This window comes from Columba livia, chromosome 13 (genome assembly GCF_036013475.1).
Source record: "Columba livia isolate bColLiv1 breed racing homer chromosome 13, bColLiv1.pat.W.v2, whole genome shotgun sequence".
In the NCBI taxonomy this organism is placed as follows: domain Eukaryota; kingdom Metazoa; phylum Chordata; class Aves; order Columbiformes; family Columbidae; genus Columba; species Columba livia.
In genome coordinates this window covers 4596378-4611241 of record NC_088614.1, presented here as the reverse complement: position 1 = coordinate 4611241, position 14864 = coordinate 4596378, and the positions used below count along the sequence as shown (strand labels likewise).

The window sequence follows — 14864 nt, the reverse complement described above, 5'->3', positions numbered from 1 at the left end:
TGTTGCTCACTGGTGGGATGGTGTGCTCCTCGCCAGCAGGAACAGCAGCAAGGCTGCCACTTGCCCTTCTGTTTAGGAGGGACAGATGGATGTTGTTGTCTTGTCTTACTAAATTGTGTGTTTGAAAGCTGCTGTCCTGACTTCGAGCACATGGTGTTATTTTTATGTTCAGTGGGGTTGCTCGTGAGCACCAAACTACAAGCCCGTGCTGAGGTGTCAGTATGTGCTGACTTGTGCATGTCCCCAGGCTCACTGGCTGGGTCCCACCACACCAGTGGGGAGATGGTCCCCAGTTCTATCACCAACCTGAGTGTTTGCACTGTGCTGGGGTTATGGATGATACCAGAGTGTGTTTCCTTTGGCCTTTCCTTCTTAATCTGTTACAGCCAAACCTTTCCCTTTCCTTGCTTATGTTTTGGAATGACTTAAAAGTGCCCTATCCAAAACAGCTTTTACAACTTGCCATAACTAGAGCATTGTAACTATGCTCAGTGAAGCAGCTCCAAGGGGAGTAAAGGAATCCCACTGCCTGGCCCTGCTGGTTTACAGCCCTCGTGCTCTGCCAAGGCAGCAGGCAAAAATATTGCAGTAATAAGAGATAAAGTGAGACTTTCAAAATTAATGTTCTTGCCTTATTAGACATCCACTGTGCTATACTCATAAGTAATCTTGTTAAATATATGCATTAAGGCACAACAAGGCAGGGCAACATGGTGGGATAATGGTCCATCATCAGTGGTTATTAGAGGAAAAGGAGGAAGGCCTTTTTACCCATGAAGTGTTGTTAGCCACTCTTTGTTATGCTTTGAAGCCTTCTTGTGATTGTGCAATTAGCCAAATAAGATACTTAAAGGGAAAAAGAAAAAAAGCAGCATTTACGGCTGGTGCTGCTCTATCATGTCCCGGGGGTGTGAGTGTGAAGATAGGAGCTGGTGCTGTTCCTCTGCCGCAGCTCCAGCCACCTCCGGGCCACGTTGGGCATCACAGCTCCCAGCACACTTGCTCTTGGAACCTTATGCTGCTCTGTCAGGGCTGGATTCAGGATGACTTTGCACAAGGCAGTTTTTGTCTCTTTTATGCCTCAGCCAAGTAAATATTGCTATATTGATTTGTAGAGATCAAATCCAATGTTACATGTCTTTTGCATCTCTAAGACTTCAGAGAATGGGTTGGGGCTCTGTGTGCTTGCACACAGATAAGGCCAGTCCACAGATGGGGTACATGGAATCCAACATCTTCCAGCTGGGGTGGCTGCTGGGCAGCACAGAGGATCCCAGGACTGGGCCCTCTTCTGCACAGAGTTCATGTCCTGGAAAACTAGGGAAGAAACAGTGTGGTGGTCCTGAAGACAGAAGCATTTTACAAAAGCAGTAGACGTGGGCAGGGTTAGGTGATTTTTTTTCCCTGTATCACACAGCGAATCTGTCCTTGAGCCAGGCTCAGTACCGAGGGCTCCTGAGGCCACAGAGTGGCTTGAGCGGTGCACTGGGTTTGGAGATGAAGCTCAGGGACCCTCCTGGCACTTGGCCAGCCTCATTACAGTGCACTTATTGTGGGCAACAGTACCCCAGAGTTTCATAGTGTTGCACTAGATTTAATAACTACCTGGGATTTAATTTGTGGTACGAAATAACATCTCTCATTATATCTAACATAAATATTTACTTGAGAGATTTGACTAAAAAAAACACATTTGCTTGCCTTCAAAGCTTATCAATTTCTCATCTGTGGCTGACAAAGAAAGCTTTGAGTGCTTAAATTAATTTATAGAAATTAAATTAAAATTTTCAACACTAAAGCTTCTGTGATTCCAGACACTTTTCCTTTCCGTTTATTGTGTTTGACAGCAACTAGACTCTCAAGGTAAGTGGTGGAGTGTAGTCCTATGTAAATGTAAAGCATAAAATGAGAACTGGGGGGAAGAAAAACATTTAAGGTAGGAAATTAGAACAGTTATTGAGTTCCACACTATGGTTAATGAATGTGCACAAAGAAAACATCTTCTTGGCCTAGTGAGCTGGAGCATTACAACTATTGCAACAGTTCTTCTGTTTTTAGAAGGAAATAAGTAATAACCCTGACACATGGGAAGTCTTCAGTTTGCATTTTTTAATGCCTCAGGGGAGTGCAGTGTTTCTGGTTTAGAATCTGTTAAAATTTTCTTTAAAAGGCAGGTTTTGTTCTGAAACCAAAACAAAAATTAACATATTAAGCATATCTGTAGGTCAGGAGTGTATGGGAGAGGGCTTGGCTGCCTCACCAGATCATGGCTTTTTCAGAATTGCTCAGCTGAGGCTGTAGGCTGCGGAGGGAAGACTGAAAATTACTGTCCCTTACTGAAATAGAGTCAGTGTATTTGGGATTGATGCTGTGTTGCCCTAGGTGTAATTAAAAGCAGGCTGTAACTGTGTGGAAGGGGCTGTGCACAGGTTCTCAGCTTTGGGTGCTTTGCTGTCCTGCTGGGGGTGGGGAGCTGGGACAGAACGGTGCCAGGTGAACCCTCTTGCTGTTCATGTGTTGCAGCCGGATGTTGTAAATGTGACCCCTCTGTCTGGTAGCAGAGGGGGAGAAGGCTTATCTAAAGCTTGTTGGGGATGAGCTGCAGCATCCCTTTGAAAATCCCTTTTTTCTATATTGCTGGTAAGCTTACACTGTCCTCTGTTATGCTTTAACTGGTCTTTTCTCACGTGTGTTTGGTAGTTAAATACCTGTGCTAAATTTTCTTATGTTGAACTGAGTTCAGAGATAAATTGTCATTCAGTTTTCAAGGTATGTGGTGCTATGTTGTGCAGTTGAAAGAGTTCAGAAATTGCTGTGAGTATGTCCCTGTGGTTATAACCAAGGTATAGGGCCATTTGGTTTGAATTAATAAATGTCGCTTCTACCCTGGGTCAATTAGCAGGTTTGGAGTGTCCTGCTAAAGCAGCCATGCAGCTTCTAGAATCTTACAGAACTTCCGAGGTGTGTAGTTTTGCACACTGTTGCATCATGCAGTTTGGGAATGCTCTTGCACGCTTCACGTGCTGTTTAAAAATCCCTTTAATGCAAAGACAGAAGTATTTTTACCTCCTGATGCTGTTACTGATTTACTGTTGGATGGTGTGAGCAAGGTGATCAATATTTCTTTTCCAGCCTAGTAAGTTCATTATTATTGACACAGTGTGGCTGGCTTCCTTCCGTCTCACAAGTGAACATCCCCAAAACGTGTAATTGGGACTTTTTTTTTTTTAATGATGCTTTCATTGGGAAGTATCTCAAGGCCAGGCTGGGGTTTATGGCTGAAGCTGGAGAGGGGAGTTTAAACTCTACGAGGCATAAATAATGTGGGCCAGGAGGGTCTTGCCTGCCCCAGGGGTGATTGCAGAGCTCATTCCCCCCTCTTCTCTCTTCAGGCCAGAAATTTCCCTCAGATCCTCAAGCTACAGAGCTGGCTAATGCTGTAATGTCCTGCAGAATAGCCAACACCGCCAACCCCGCATCCGCTCCCTCCACAACCTGCTCTGGCCAAGGTTTCTGCTTGGTGTATGAGCAGCACGGCTTTGGGTTTTGCATGGCTGGGAACAGTCGTGTCTGTGCCCTGCCCCTTGCTACCTCTCAAATTTAAAGGCTGCTCTCAAGTTTGTATTACCTTTTTCATTTCCCAGAGGTGTGTAACTTAAAATTATATGGTTCAAATCTGGATGAAGATTAAATAATTTGGGTCAGGGCATAGTCTCAGATGCCCACAAAGGAAACACAGTCAGTGGTTAACCTAATCAGCTCCTGTAGTTTGACCAAATTCAGCTGAAACAGCATTTCTCCAGGAGAAGGAAACTTGAAGCTTAATAGCAAACATCCTGATATTTTTTTTTTTTTTTTTTTTTAAGCTGTGCTTGAGAGTAGTTTTGACTCTGGTATTTGGAGTAGAATCCAGAAGCAGCGTCATGGCATTGGTTAGTGCTGGTGCTCAGTAGCTGGGTCCTGATGTGTTGTATGTGTTGTGATGCCTCTTGCTTAGTATCATGCAATAATTAAGAGTGACTCCATGGGTTTGAGTAGTTCAGAAATTGGATTGCTCATTTAAAAAGAAGTACACAGGCAAGTTTGCAAATTAAAATAGAGATTAAACTGAACAAAAAACTTTACTGGCTGTCAATGAAGTCTGATTTTTATTTTTGTATGTATACGTAATATATACATAGCCTTTTTAATGTCTTTGGAGCTTGCAACCTTCACTAGAAAGGACTCTGATCCATAAAGGCTTGTTGTCCGTAGCACAGTGGCCTCGTTGCGCTCCAGCCTGTGGAGGTGCTGGGGAACCTGGACAGGTACAGTGTGGAACCGCAGCCTTTTGCGTCACATTGCCATTTCATTTGTTCAACCCCAAAAGCCTTTAGACGCATTCGGGGGAGGTCACCAGAGGGATTGGGCATCTACTTCCATTTATGCCTTTAAAACACTTTATTGTCTTGTGTCTTTATTTTCTTATCACTCCACATGCATCTTTTGAAAAAAGCAACTGGGAAGAGGCATAAACCAGCTTGTTTTGGGAGGCTGGGGTGGCCCTGGCTTGATGTGACCCAGTGCTGCCCACAGTCAGGGGCTCTCTGTTCCCTCCCGCGCCACGGTCCCACCGCAGCCCCTGCGGCCCTGTGCTGAGAGGCATTTGTAGAGAAGATTTTTCCACTTGTGGTGAGCACACTCCTGGTTGCATCCAGTGCCTGCTGAAGTAAAAGGAGGGTCCAATGGGGCCCCAAATGTCAAGGTCTTAGGGCTGCTGCATGTTTCTCTGCTTGGGGGAGAGGCCAAATGTTTGCAACTTTAGAATGTAAGATGTGAAAGCCCTTGGTTGTCACATGCCATTAGCTGTTTAAAGCATGACATCTCAGGAAACGCTTCATCGTAATCCTCCAAATGAAGAAGTCTGAAGTGAACTTCAAACTGCTTGCTCAGTTTGGGTATCATGTAACAGGGTCAGATCATGAACTCAGAGTCATGCCTACTCTCAAATTGGTTTAAACTGCAGTCAGGCAACTCAAGTCCTGAAAAATCAACTTTTACATTTTCTTTGCTTTTTATAAACAAGTAAAACCTAGGAGCAATGCCTATGTGACAAAGCTTGTCCAGATACTCTTCTCCAGCTGTTTTCCCTGAGACACCTTTTGCTCAGCAGCACTGTTAGTTTAGCTTTATCATGTTCTTGAGTTTGCTTTCCTCTTCCTGCAGCCAGATGAGTAATGGGAAAAGCTGTATTGAGAGTATCTAAATGGCTGCGTGGGCTTTTGTTGCCGTGTCTAATTGTATTTCACCCCAAACAGAAAAGCTTGGATCTGTGATGCTATGTAAGGCAGATGGTTGTTCTAATGTGTTTGATTTTGTTTCTCAGTAGTAGTTTAGTCATCTTGCTCTGTTAAGTGGTCCCGTGGAAGACATGGATGGTATGTAAGGACTGGCAACTGTGGCTCGCCAAGGCAGCCAGTGAAAACAGCTTTGTAGTTGTCCTGGTATGAAACTGTTCTACTAACAAGAGTAGGAAAACAGAAATTACATAGTTTTGTGTGGAACAAAGTTTATTCGACTGTCATGTTCAAGGGTTCTGTTAAGCTGTCAGTTTGGTCTGCTTTCTCCTTGATTTTTTGCTCTACCAAAATTTGACATGGTTTCAATTCTCAAAGCCAAACCTTCCCAAACTGACCTTTGTCTCCACCCAGGTTAATGCCCTTCAGAAAGATTTTTGTAACTTCAAGATGTCACGATTGTCTCTCTGTTCAGAAGTCCTTTATTCCTTGTTCGTTATATTTTTTTTAACATCATGTTCTGTATTCATCCCTGTGTAGCTCCAAGGGGGCTAATTTACCTCTGCCTTCTGATAGTAAAGAGGGGGGGTGTGTTTGTGGCTGGTGGGCTGGGAGCTGTGCAGCATGTTAGCTGTCCCTAATGTTATTCAAATTAAATCCAGGGTCTTTGTGCAGATGAGTTCATATGAATCTTTGTGAAGAAAGCACAGGTAGTAGTGAACCTGATGGTGAGTTTAATGATGGTGGTAGCAACAAGAAACAAGATTACTGGTGATCAGGGATGGACTTTTTTCTTCAAAAGGCTTGTACAGTTGAGTATTGTTTTTCCTTTTTATAAAATTTTTTTCCTATTACTTGTTTTGGTACAAGGAAAGCATGATATTTCCATTAGAGGATGTCATCAGGCTCATTTTGGTTTGTTTCCGTGTTATTTCTCTCCGACACACCTCAAAATACAATTACTGATGTTTTCTTGTTGGACTGATTCCCACGCTGTACTTTAAGCGTGGCCTTCTCTTGCCTTGACGAGTCCTCTGGCCCTACCAGGGGCACCAACCAGATTTCCCTGTGGTCAGGCTGCTTGCCATCCTGCACAGACCTTGCTTGTGGGTATTCAGCATCCTGCTTCTCCTTTCCTTGTGCCAGAGCATCCTTGTGGGGCTGAGCCTCTTGTAATCCATCTTCACAAGATGAAGGTCCTTCTAGAGAAGGGGAAGAAGAGCCCATCACATCTTGCAAGATCAGTAACAGGACAAAGTGATGTGTGATGGATGTGACAGCGTGAATCATCTGCTTTTTCATGGTTTAATATTGCAGACCAAGGGGTGGGTGGAGGGATAAACAGAACTATGAATTGTTAAGAGGTTTGCCTTAAATTTGTCAATCCCTTGTACAACATCTGCATGTTGTTTTGCTTCCTTCCCTGCCATTTAGAGCATGCTGGGTCAGCGAGGAATAGATAGCTCAGTGCGTAAAGCAGTGCTTCTGTAAACTATGCACAGTTGGGGAATGTGCTTCTGGTGGATTTTTTTCTGTGAAATGCAGGGCAAGGATTCACGAGTGTATAAAATAACAGCCTAATCAAAGAAATAAACAAGAACAAGTCTGTAATCTTCACAAAATTGGGGGAAAAAAAGTGCTTCTGATGGACTTGCTCCTACTGTTTTCTTTGTAGCTGTTTCCAGAGCTCAGACCATCTGTTCCTTGTTGTAGGTTGTTAAGTGAAATGTGCTGCCAATACAAATAGCTCCGCTTGATGTTTGTTTGCATAAATTGTTTTGAAAGCTTCATGACGAATTTTAAGGATTACTTACAGGGGTAGGACTCTGTGGAGGAGGAAATATAAATTTGATGATGCATGTTGGAATTCATTAATTTGTTTGGAATTTATTATAAAAGTGAATGTCCTATGCATTTGTTGAAGGGGGGAGGGAAATGATTTCATCTTGAGCCCAGAAGGTTGTGGTGACCATACACTAACTTGGCCACATTGCTCTAAGTGTGAGCAATCTGCCTTTGCATCTTCCTGAGCTTAGTAGCCTTTGCTCATCCACCAGACTCTAGGCAGTACTTCTGACTTGGAAAGTTTCAAAGCAGTGAAGTCTGCTGGGGTTTTGCCTGCTTTAGGAGTCTTAGAATCAGTTTTTTTCAGCCTCATGGATGTTGGACCGTTGTGTGGGATCAGTGGCCTTGACGTGAGTGACAAATTCAGGTGAGCGGAGGGGAATTATTCCTGGCTGCCATTGATTATAGGGCTTACTATGCCTGGGATCTGCAGCAATGTTGTGCCACATGTGCTATAGCATGTGGGGGGGAAAAATTCCTGCTTCCCAAAAGTAGTGATCTGAAGGCTGGGAGAAGGTGAGGGAGGGAATGTGCATAAGGAGAGAGAAGGAACTTGATTAAAGCTGTCTAAGTCGGTGGCAGAGCTTGCACAGCTGGACTTGTTCATCCTGGCCTGTATATGTGATGGTGCTGCCTGATGGGAGTGGTTTTGAGTAGGTTATGCAGAAGCAGCTCTTTCTTTGCAGTTGTGCACCTCCTCTTAGTGGAGATTTAATTCTTCTGGTTTATCTTTAGCCTTACTGTTTCGGAACTTTGACTAGTTGAAAGTCAAACGGTACCTTCCTTCTTATCAGACCTTTGAATCTGGGTTTTGAATGACTGGGCAGTCAGATGTTCCCCTTGTCTCTATGAAACTGTACATTAAAAACACAACCATGCAAACGCATACACACGTGCCCCTTTGCTGCTCATCACCGCTTCGCAGTGGTAATTCTCTGGTTTTAAGTGAATTGACCTGGCTGCTTTCATCTTCAGGTAATGCAGCCCCAGTTTATAATTCAGACCAGGAGCTTATGGAGATTTAGAAAGAGGCCCAGAGCTTTTCTTTACTGTGCCAGTTAAAGCATTTATACTGATGACAGTTAAATTGTTGAGGGCTCTGTTATTCATTTACATCACAGACACTAAGGTCCTCTGACGACCTACTGCAAATGTAAGCCAGATGTACCTAAACATATCTATTGTACATTTTACTTCATTTCAAACACTTCTCCTGACTTTCAACTCAAACCTTCTGTCTGTCTTGTCATGCTACAGTGTTTAATGATATTTTATTACATTAGTTCACAAAACCCTTGAGTTTTTCAGTTGTCCTAAGCTAATGGACTGGATCTGTACCCATTTGCTAATACAAGATCTTTTTTAGTAGGTAGCAGAGCTATTAAACATAAATCAAGGTTTCCGATAAAATATTAGGTTTCTGCTGCATCTTACAAAAGAATAGTCTGCAGTTTTACCTGATCATTATATCTTACAAGCTATAGTTAAAGCTTGTTTGGGGATTTACTGCATTCCATACCCAGTAATTTCATACAAATCCATAATGATTATTTTGTGTGTTCCTTTCATTTAGGTCATAAAAGAAACCGCATAGTTTGCTGGCTGTAGAAGCGACAGCCATCCCCTATGATTTCCTTTGAAAAGATGCACTAAGAACCCTTTTTTTTAAAGAAAAGGTATTTCTTCATACTTAACCCGTATAACAGAAATCAGGCAGTAAGGAGATATCCTGACTTAGAACTAGCCTGGCTTGCCACAGGGAGAAGAGCAGCGCTTTGTAGCAGTAAAATCTTTATGTATTCTTTAGAAAAGTAGGTAAAAATTGCATAAACTTTTGGCAGATTCATAATCTTATTGTCATACCTTCAGGAGCTGACCGGTGTCTCCTGTTCACCTTTGGAGCAACCTTATGGAAGAAGGAAGGTTGGTTATTTGGTGTGTTCTCTGGTCCCAGCTGTGGAAAGCACTTGAGTGCAGGATTGGCTTAGCATTGGTCTTGGTACATCCTTCAAAGTGTCTCCGCTCCCTGCTGCTCTTTTTAAGTACATACTCCAGTCCTTCTGAAGCAAATGTGATGGTGGTTGGGCTGTCCTGATGTATTGCTCTTGATAGGAAAGCACTGAAGGAGACACTTCAGAGCACATGTTTGCTTCCAGTGGGTTGCAAAGGGTGTAAATGCACTCTGATTTTTGTATTATAGCAAGCTAAGAATTATGCATCACAACTTGATCTCATCTTTACCGGTGTAGATCTGGAGGAACTTTACAAAAACCTTTTGAGGTTGGTTTAGAATTACAGAGTGCAGTGTGGCTTGTTTCTTGGCCAGAAGGTAAATACGGTTGATTGGAGCTGGTTGGGAACCTCTGATAAAATATTTCTTTGGAAACAAAGTTTTAATGAAATGGATCTGTCTGAGAGTGTCTTTGGCCTAAGATGAGGGAGGGAGCAAGATAGGGCTGCTGACCCAAAATTGCCACAAGGGTGTCCTCTGGGATGTGAGGGTCCTGGGTTCAAGTTCCCTCTGTGGGATTTGGAAAAAAACTGCTCTCTCATGACTCGAGCTTGTGGTTGTAATGGGGCGAATGTGTCACATTCGGGGATGGAAGGATGAAATGTTTTGAAGCTTTGTACTGGAATGCAGTGTGGAGAGAAAACCAGCTCAGAAACCTCAAATATTTCCTTGTGAAACAGGATTCTTGTTTGTAACTTGCAGTACAACTGCTTTTTCTTTCTTCAGACTTTATTTTACCCTGTTTTGAGATGATATTACTAGCACTGTAATTCTTATAGTCATCTGCTGTTGCTCTATGTTACATTCCTAAACAGTGCAGTGCATTAAAATGAGAACTCCAAAGAGTTGATCTACGGTGCTGTTACAAAGGAGCAAGATGGCAATCGCACTTTTAGGTGGGTTTCATGAGCCTATTTTGTAGTCCAAGCTTGGTCTGATGTTTGTGTTTATGTAGGTTTTCACTGAATAAGCTTGCAAATGCATCTGCATGGTGGTTGGAGTCAGGCTGGTGATATCAGATACCTCTACACTAGGTGATAACACCAGGGTGACCTGACAGAGGCTCTGTTTCTCCAGAGAAAAACAATGCTACAAGTTGACTGTATGCTATCATTTGAAATGCAGTGCTGTCTAAACACATGGGACATGTCATCCTGCATTGCTGAGAAAACAGAAGCGAGCGTGGTATATTTGCTGATCAGTGGATACAAGTGGTTTTTCTTTCAACATTTCCTCAACTGAAAAACCCCGCATTTAAGCGCCACAAGTAAACTGCTGGAAATTACAGCTAGAAATGTGATCATAATTGGACTCTAGAAGACAAGGTAAGTGTCAGAGCTCAGGGTGGTTCAGGCTGGGGCCGAAGCGTGCCACCATCTGTGCGTGAGGCTCGGAGCTTGTTGGCGCTTCGCAGCGTCTTCTGGAGCTGCTGGACTTCTGGGTCCTTCCACTGGCCGAGATGCTGCCTTGGGGGCCCCGGCGGTGGCTCTGGGGCTGAGCCCAGCTCTCCACTGGATGTCAGTGTTCCCCAGGAATGCAGCAGCCCGAGCACTTATCCGGCAGTTAAAAAAGGGGGGGAAGGGGGAGGAAAACTAAAGAAAAGCAAAGAACAAAACAACCTTGACTCTTTAGGAAAGCCATTTACAAACGAGTTTTGTGACTGCTCAAATTGGCCTTAATTATAAGGCAAACCTTGGCAGAAAGATAATGTTTACACTAAAAGACATCTTATGTGACTTCTGGGCTCATGTGCCAAAAGAGTTGGATTTAGTTTCAGAGAAAACAAATGAACATTCTTCACTCATCTCCCCACAGTCTTGATATTTTGATACGCTGCAAAGTGAGTGATTTTGTTTTTGTCTCTGACAGTTTTTCTTTTTTCAATAGCCGCAAAAAAATATTTTTTCAAATCAGTGAAAGCATGAGCGTGTCACTAAATGATTGATTGCTTGCTGGGTTTCAGCCTTTGATAATTAAGCTTAACACAATGTCTCCTCTTCACTAGAGAATGGTATTGTGCAAGATTCAAATGACACATGAAAAATTGAAATCAGAAAATAAAAACCTTTTAAAAACCAACTGCTCCCATCTGTTGCACAGTTTCAGAAGGGAACATAACAGTGGAAGAGGCATGGAGCGTAGAAAGAGAGGAGGAGGAGCAGTGAGCTCCTGCACGGGCTCCACCTTCTACGCTCACAGAGTGCCTCCTCGTGAAGTTCTTGTTTCTTGAAGATCTCTGTGTTTTCTTACACTAAAACAGATTCATAAAGAAGGAATTTCAACAACGATTTTTCTGAACCACCAAGTGGGATTTGTAGCATATGTTCAGCTGTATCTTTACAGATTCTAGTTGAGAATGTGTTGAGTGTGAAGATGTAGTCTTGCATCTTAGAACGTGTTGCTTCTTGACAAAAGGGCAGATTTCTAAATGGAAGTCCAGAAGATGTTTCTGGCATGGTGTGGGTTATATTTGAGGGCCCTCCCCAATTCAGAAAAACCATCTCCAACCTGAAGTGTGTTTTCATCTTGAGCTTGTTTAGCAATATTAATGAGCCTTGTGTTTGTTAGCAAAGCTGATGTCTCCCAGGCTGTAATGAGCTGAGCTCCTTTAGTATATCTTCAAGGTTTAGGCTGGAATTTTTAATCTAAAAAAACAAACAAACAAAAAACCAAACTAGGCCACAAGTGCATGAGAGCACAAGTGTGTGAGTGACGTGAGAAATACAGAGGAGCACCAGGGGTGAATGTCCTGGTGTTTTGAGTTAAAGATACCTTGCCCTCGAAGTCTTGAAAGAAGAGCAGTACATGAGGACCAGGGCTTGACTTCACAAAATCTTGAGGACAGAAGTCCCCATGCATCTCATGGGAAGCTCTGCTTTGAAGACTTTTTTTTTTGTGTATTACTTAGCTCATTTAGATGGTCAGCTCAAGCTAAGGATGTTGCCTTTTGCGTTACAGACCCATTTGCAGAGGAATGAGCCTCCCCTAGGGACAGGATTGACCAGCAGTGACAAACCAAGCCGTGAGTGGCCCTTGCTGCTTGTACCCCGTGAGAGAGGCGATGTGTGTGCAGGGAGAGGTGCTGAGCAACTCTGGAAGGTGAGTGGAGCTTGGGACTGACTGTCCCACACACCTGTGGCTTTCCAGAGATGTTTGTCCACTCCTGGGATAGATTCTTATTGTGACATTTAGTTGTGCACAGCACAGTGGTGTAGCAAAGCTGTGCTGGGGTGATGTGCTGAACAGGGATTGCATGCCTTTCCTTAGAAGTGGCCTGTGCTTGATGTAAAACGGTGAGCCTAGGTCATTAAATCTCTTTATATTTTGAGGCAGAATGTATGGATCTGACTTGCCAGCTGCTTAAAGGGCATGAGAGAGCAAACCACCTTTGCCAAAAGACACTTTGGACTCTCTCTGAGACTGGCAGCCAGATCTGATTCAAGAAAGGAATTCTGGACAAAATTGGAAAACCTGGACAACGCTTTCTTTGGGACAAAATAGCTGAGGTTGCTTCTTGGTCTGAGAAGCCAGAAAGTAAAGCATTTTCCTCTTGCTTTTGGTTGAAGGTCTGCAACCTCAGAGCTTCTGCAAAGCTGAACCAGAGGGGTTGACTGATAAACACTCTGAAAAATTGTGTTGCTATGTACTACTCCTTAGGGTTGCTAGTTCTGTCTAAGCTAAGCTCCTACCTTGTCTCTTGTAAACTACTATGAACTGTCGTGTAAAAGGCCAAATGGAAAAGTCTGCTCCATGTTTTTATCCCCTACTTTATTCATTGCCTTGTTTCCCTCCTTAAACTGTCATAATATAGTGGGCCAGGAGTTAAAGTATTTAATGTCTCACGAACGTAGGCAAGCAAAACTGCCTGTGTTAATTTTTCTCTAGTGAATTAAAACAACTTGTGCATGTGTGACCTGTGATGAATTTCAGCTGAGGCCACAGTGCTAAAAGCAGGACCATGCAACACCCGGTGGGGTTGCAGTCTGTGCAGTCAGAGCTGCTTTGGGTTGCAGCAGGGAAGACTGAACCTTGAGATACTTAGAAAGGATGCAAAGTTATTTGTTTTGCTCTTTTTAGTCTAGCAGAGTAAATTATCATACGCAAGGAAAAGAAAACAGCAAACAACAAATATAAGAAGCAAGATGCTTGCCTGTAACTTTAGCAATGGATTGTCTGACACTTAAGGTGGCTCCTGCAGATTGCTAAAATATTTTCTGAATTGGATGCAGCTGGGGAACTGTCTGTAGGAAGCTGAAAACTTGCCTGTCCCGTAGTGTCTGTATGGCTGTCATCAAACATGCTGAGAATCTCTCCCTCCTCCATGCAGCTCTTTTGAGGTGTGGAATACCTGTAAAGCTCTGAATGTGCCAGACCTGAAGGGATATAAACCAGGTGAGCTATACTGTATTCAGTAAATTCTAGTAATAAGTTGAAGGTGAAACCCTGAAAGGAGCAGATGGATGTAGCCTGGTTGACCACTGGACTCAGCGCTGCAGAGAAGCCGGGCCACAGAAATCCCGTCTCGCTTAATCAATGGGAAATCGGCATCTGTGCTGCTGATTTTGTTTGTTTGTGATTCTTTGTAAAATGTAATCTTTACCATTCATTCAATGTGTTTTCTTTTCTTGTGGCCACCACACAGTGTTTGTTTGATCACGCTGAGAACCCATATCTTATCTGGTCTGCTAACTTTTTCCTTTTGAAAGAGATAATGGAGGAAGGGGGATCAGAGCAACGAGGGAGAGTGATATCATGGATAAATATCCTATTTGCATCTGTACAGTCACAGTTGAATATTCAAGCTCCTGTTATTTTCAACAGCCTTTACACTGTGAGACTGAAATTCTGTTTAATTTTTGTCGGAGCTGTAGTTCTGGCTTTTTTCTTCCAGGAAAGATACTCGAGTTGCCCCTCACTGGGAGGTTTACTGAGTTCCTATGGTGTGTACATGAATTAGAAACAAATAGGCTTAATTTCCTCAGGTCTTACAGGACTGTTAATGGTTAAGCCTTGCCAAGGGAGTGTGTTTTCTTCCTTTACCAGTCCTCTCCCCTTCATCTAGAAGAACATTTTTACTTCCTACAGTCACTAGAAAAAAAAGGTTACTTTGTAAGTGACCCTTGAGGATATTGGCTCTTGTGGCTGACCCTGGGTTAAAGGATACAGAGATAGCTCATGCCTGCTTTTTGTCAGCATTTCTACTCTACAGGAACTCCTGGAGATGCCTTGGTGGGAATACAGTGATAAAGCTGGAGCTCATTTCTCGCTTACAGAAAGCAAAACAAAACTGAGGAAAGAATGTTTCCTGCTACTCTTTGGTCAGTCGATAAGCTTAATTGGCCAGGCCTGCCTGCTGTACATTGATTGTACCTGCTAATAAAAGAGCTATTGATTGGCACTTTATTTAGCACTGGCTTGCATGGACTATAGTTCCTACTAATGTTATTACTACATCAACCTTTTCCTGTTCCCCAGCTCTTTAGCACTATAAATTATGTCAAATGCCACCAGTGTTTTCAGTATTCTTGGACTCTTGGACAGTTTTCTTTAAGTTTTTGACCTCCTTAGTACATAATGTGTCATCTCTAATATGTGTGAAAACGTCTAATGGGATGCGTGAAGAATGCAGATACTATATGGTTATTGAAAGGGACTGGAATTGTTATGCCTACATCTTGTATTTTAATTTGACCTCAGAAATCAAAGAAATTGCTATCCCTTGACATCTATTT

The 14864-nt window shown here is 43.0% G+C and overlaps 1 long non-coding RNA gene across 1 annotated transcript in view; it reads left to right on the top strand.

Moving 5' to 3' along the window:
• LOC110360360 (uncharacterized) overlaps nucleotides 1–13865 on the top strand; it is a 166820-nt gene extending 152955 nt beyond the window's left edge. Inside the window, exons 3-4 of the long non-coding RNA XR_010465798.1 lie at nucleotides 12091–12231; nucleotides 13460–13865. This is a non-coding gene — a long non-coding RNA (uncharacterized LOC110360360). The remainder of the gene's footprint in view (nucleotides 1–12090; nucleotides 12232–13459) is intronic.
• Nucleotides 13866–14864: the final 999 nt, after the last annotated feature.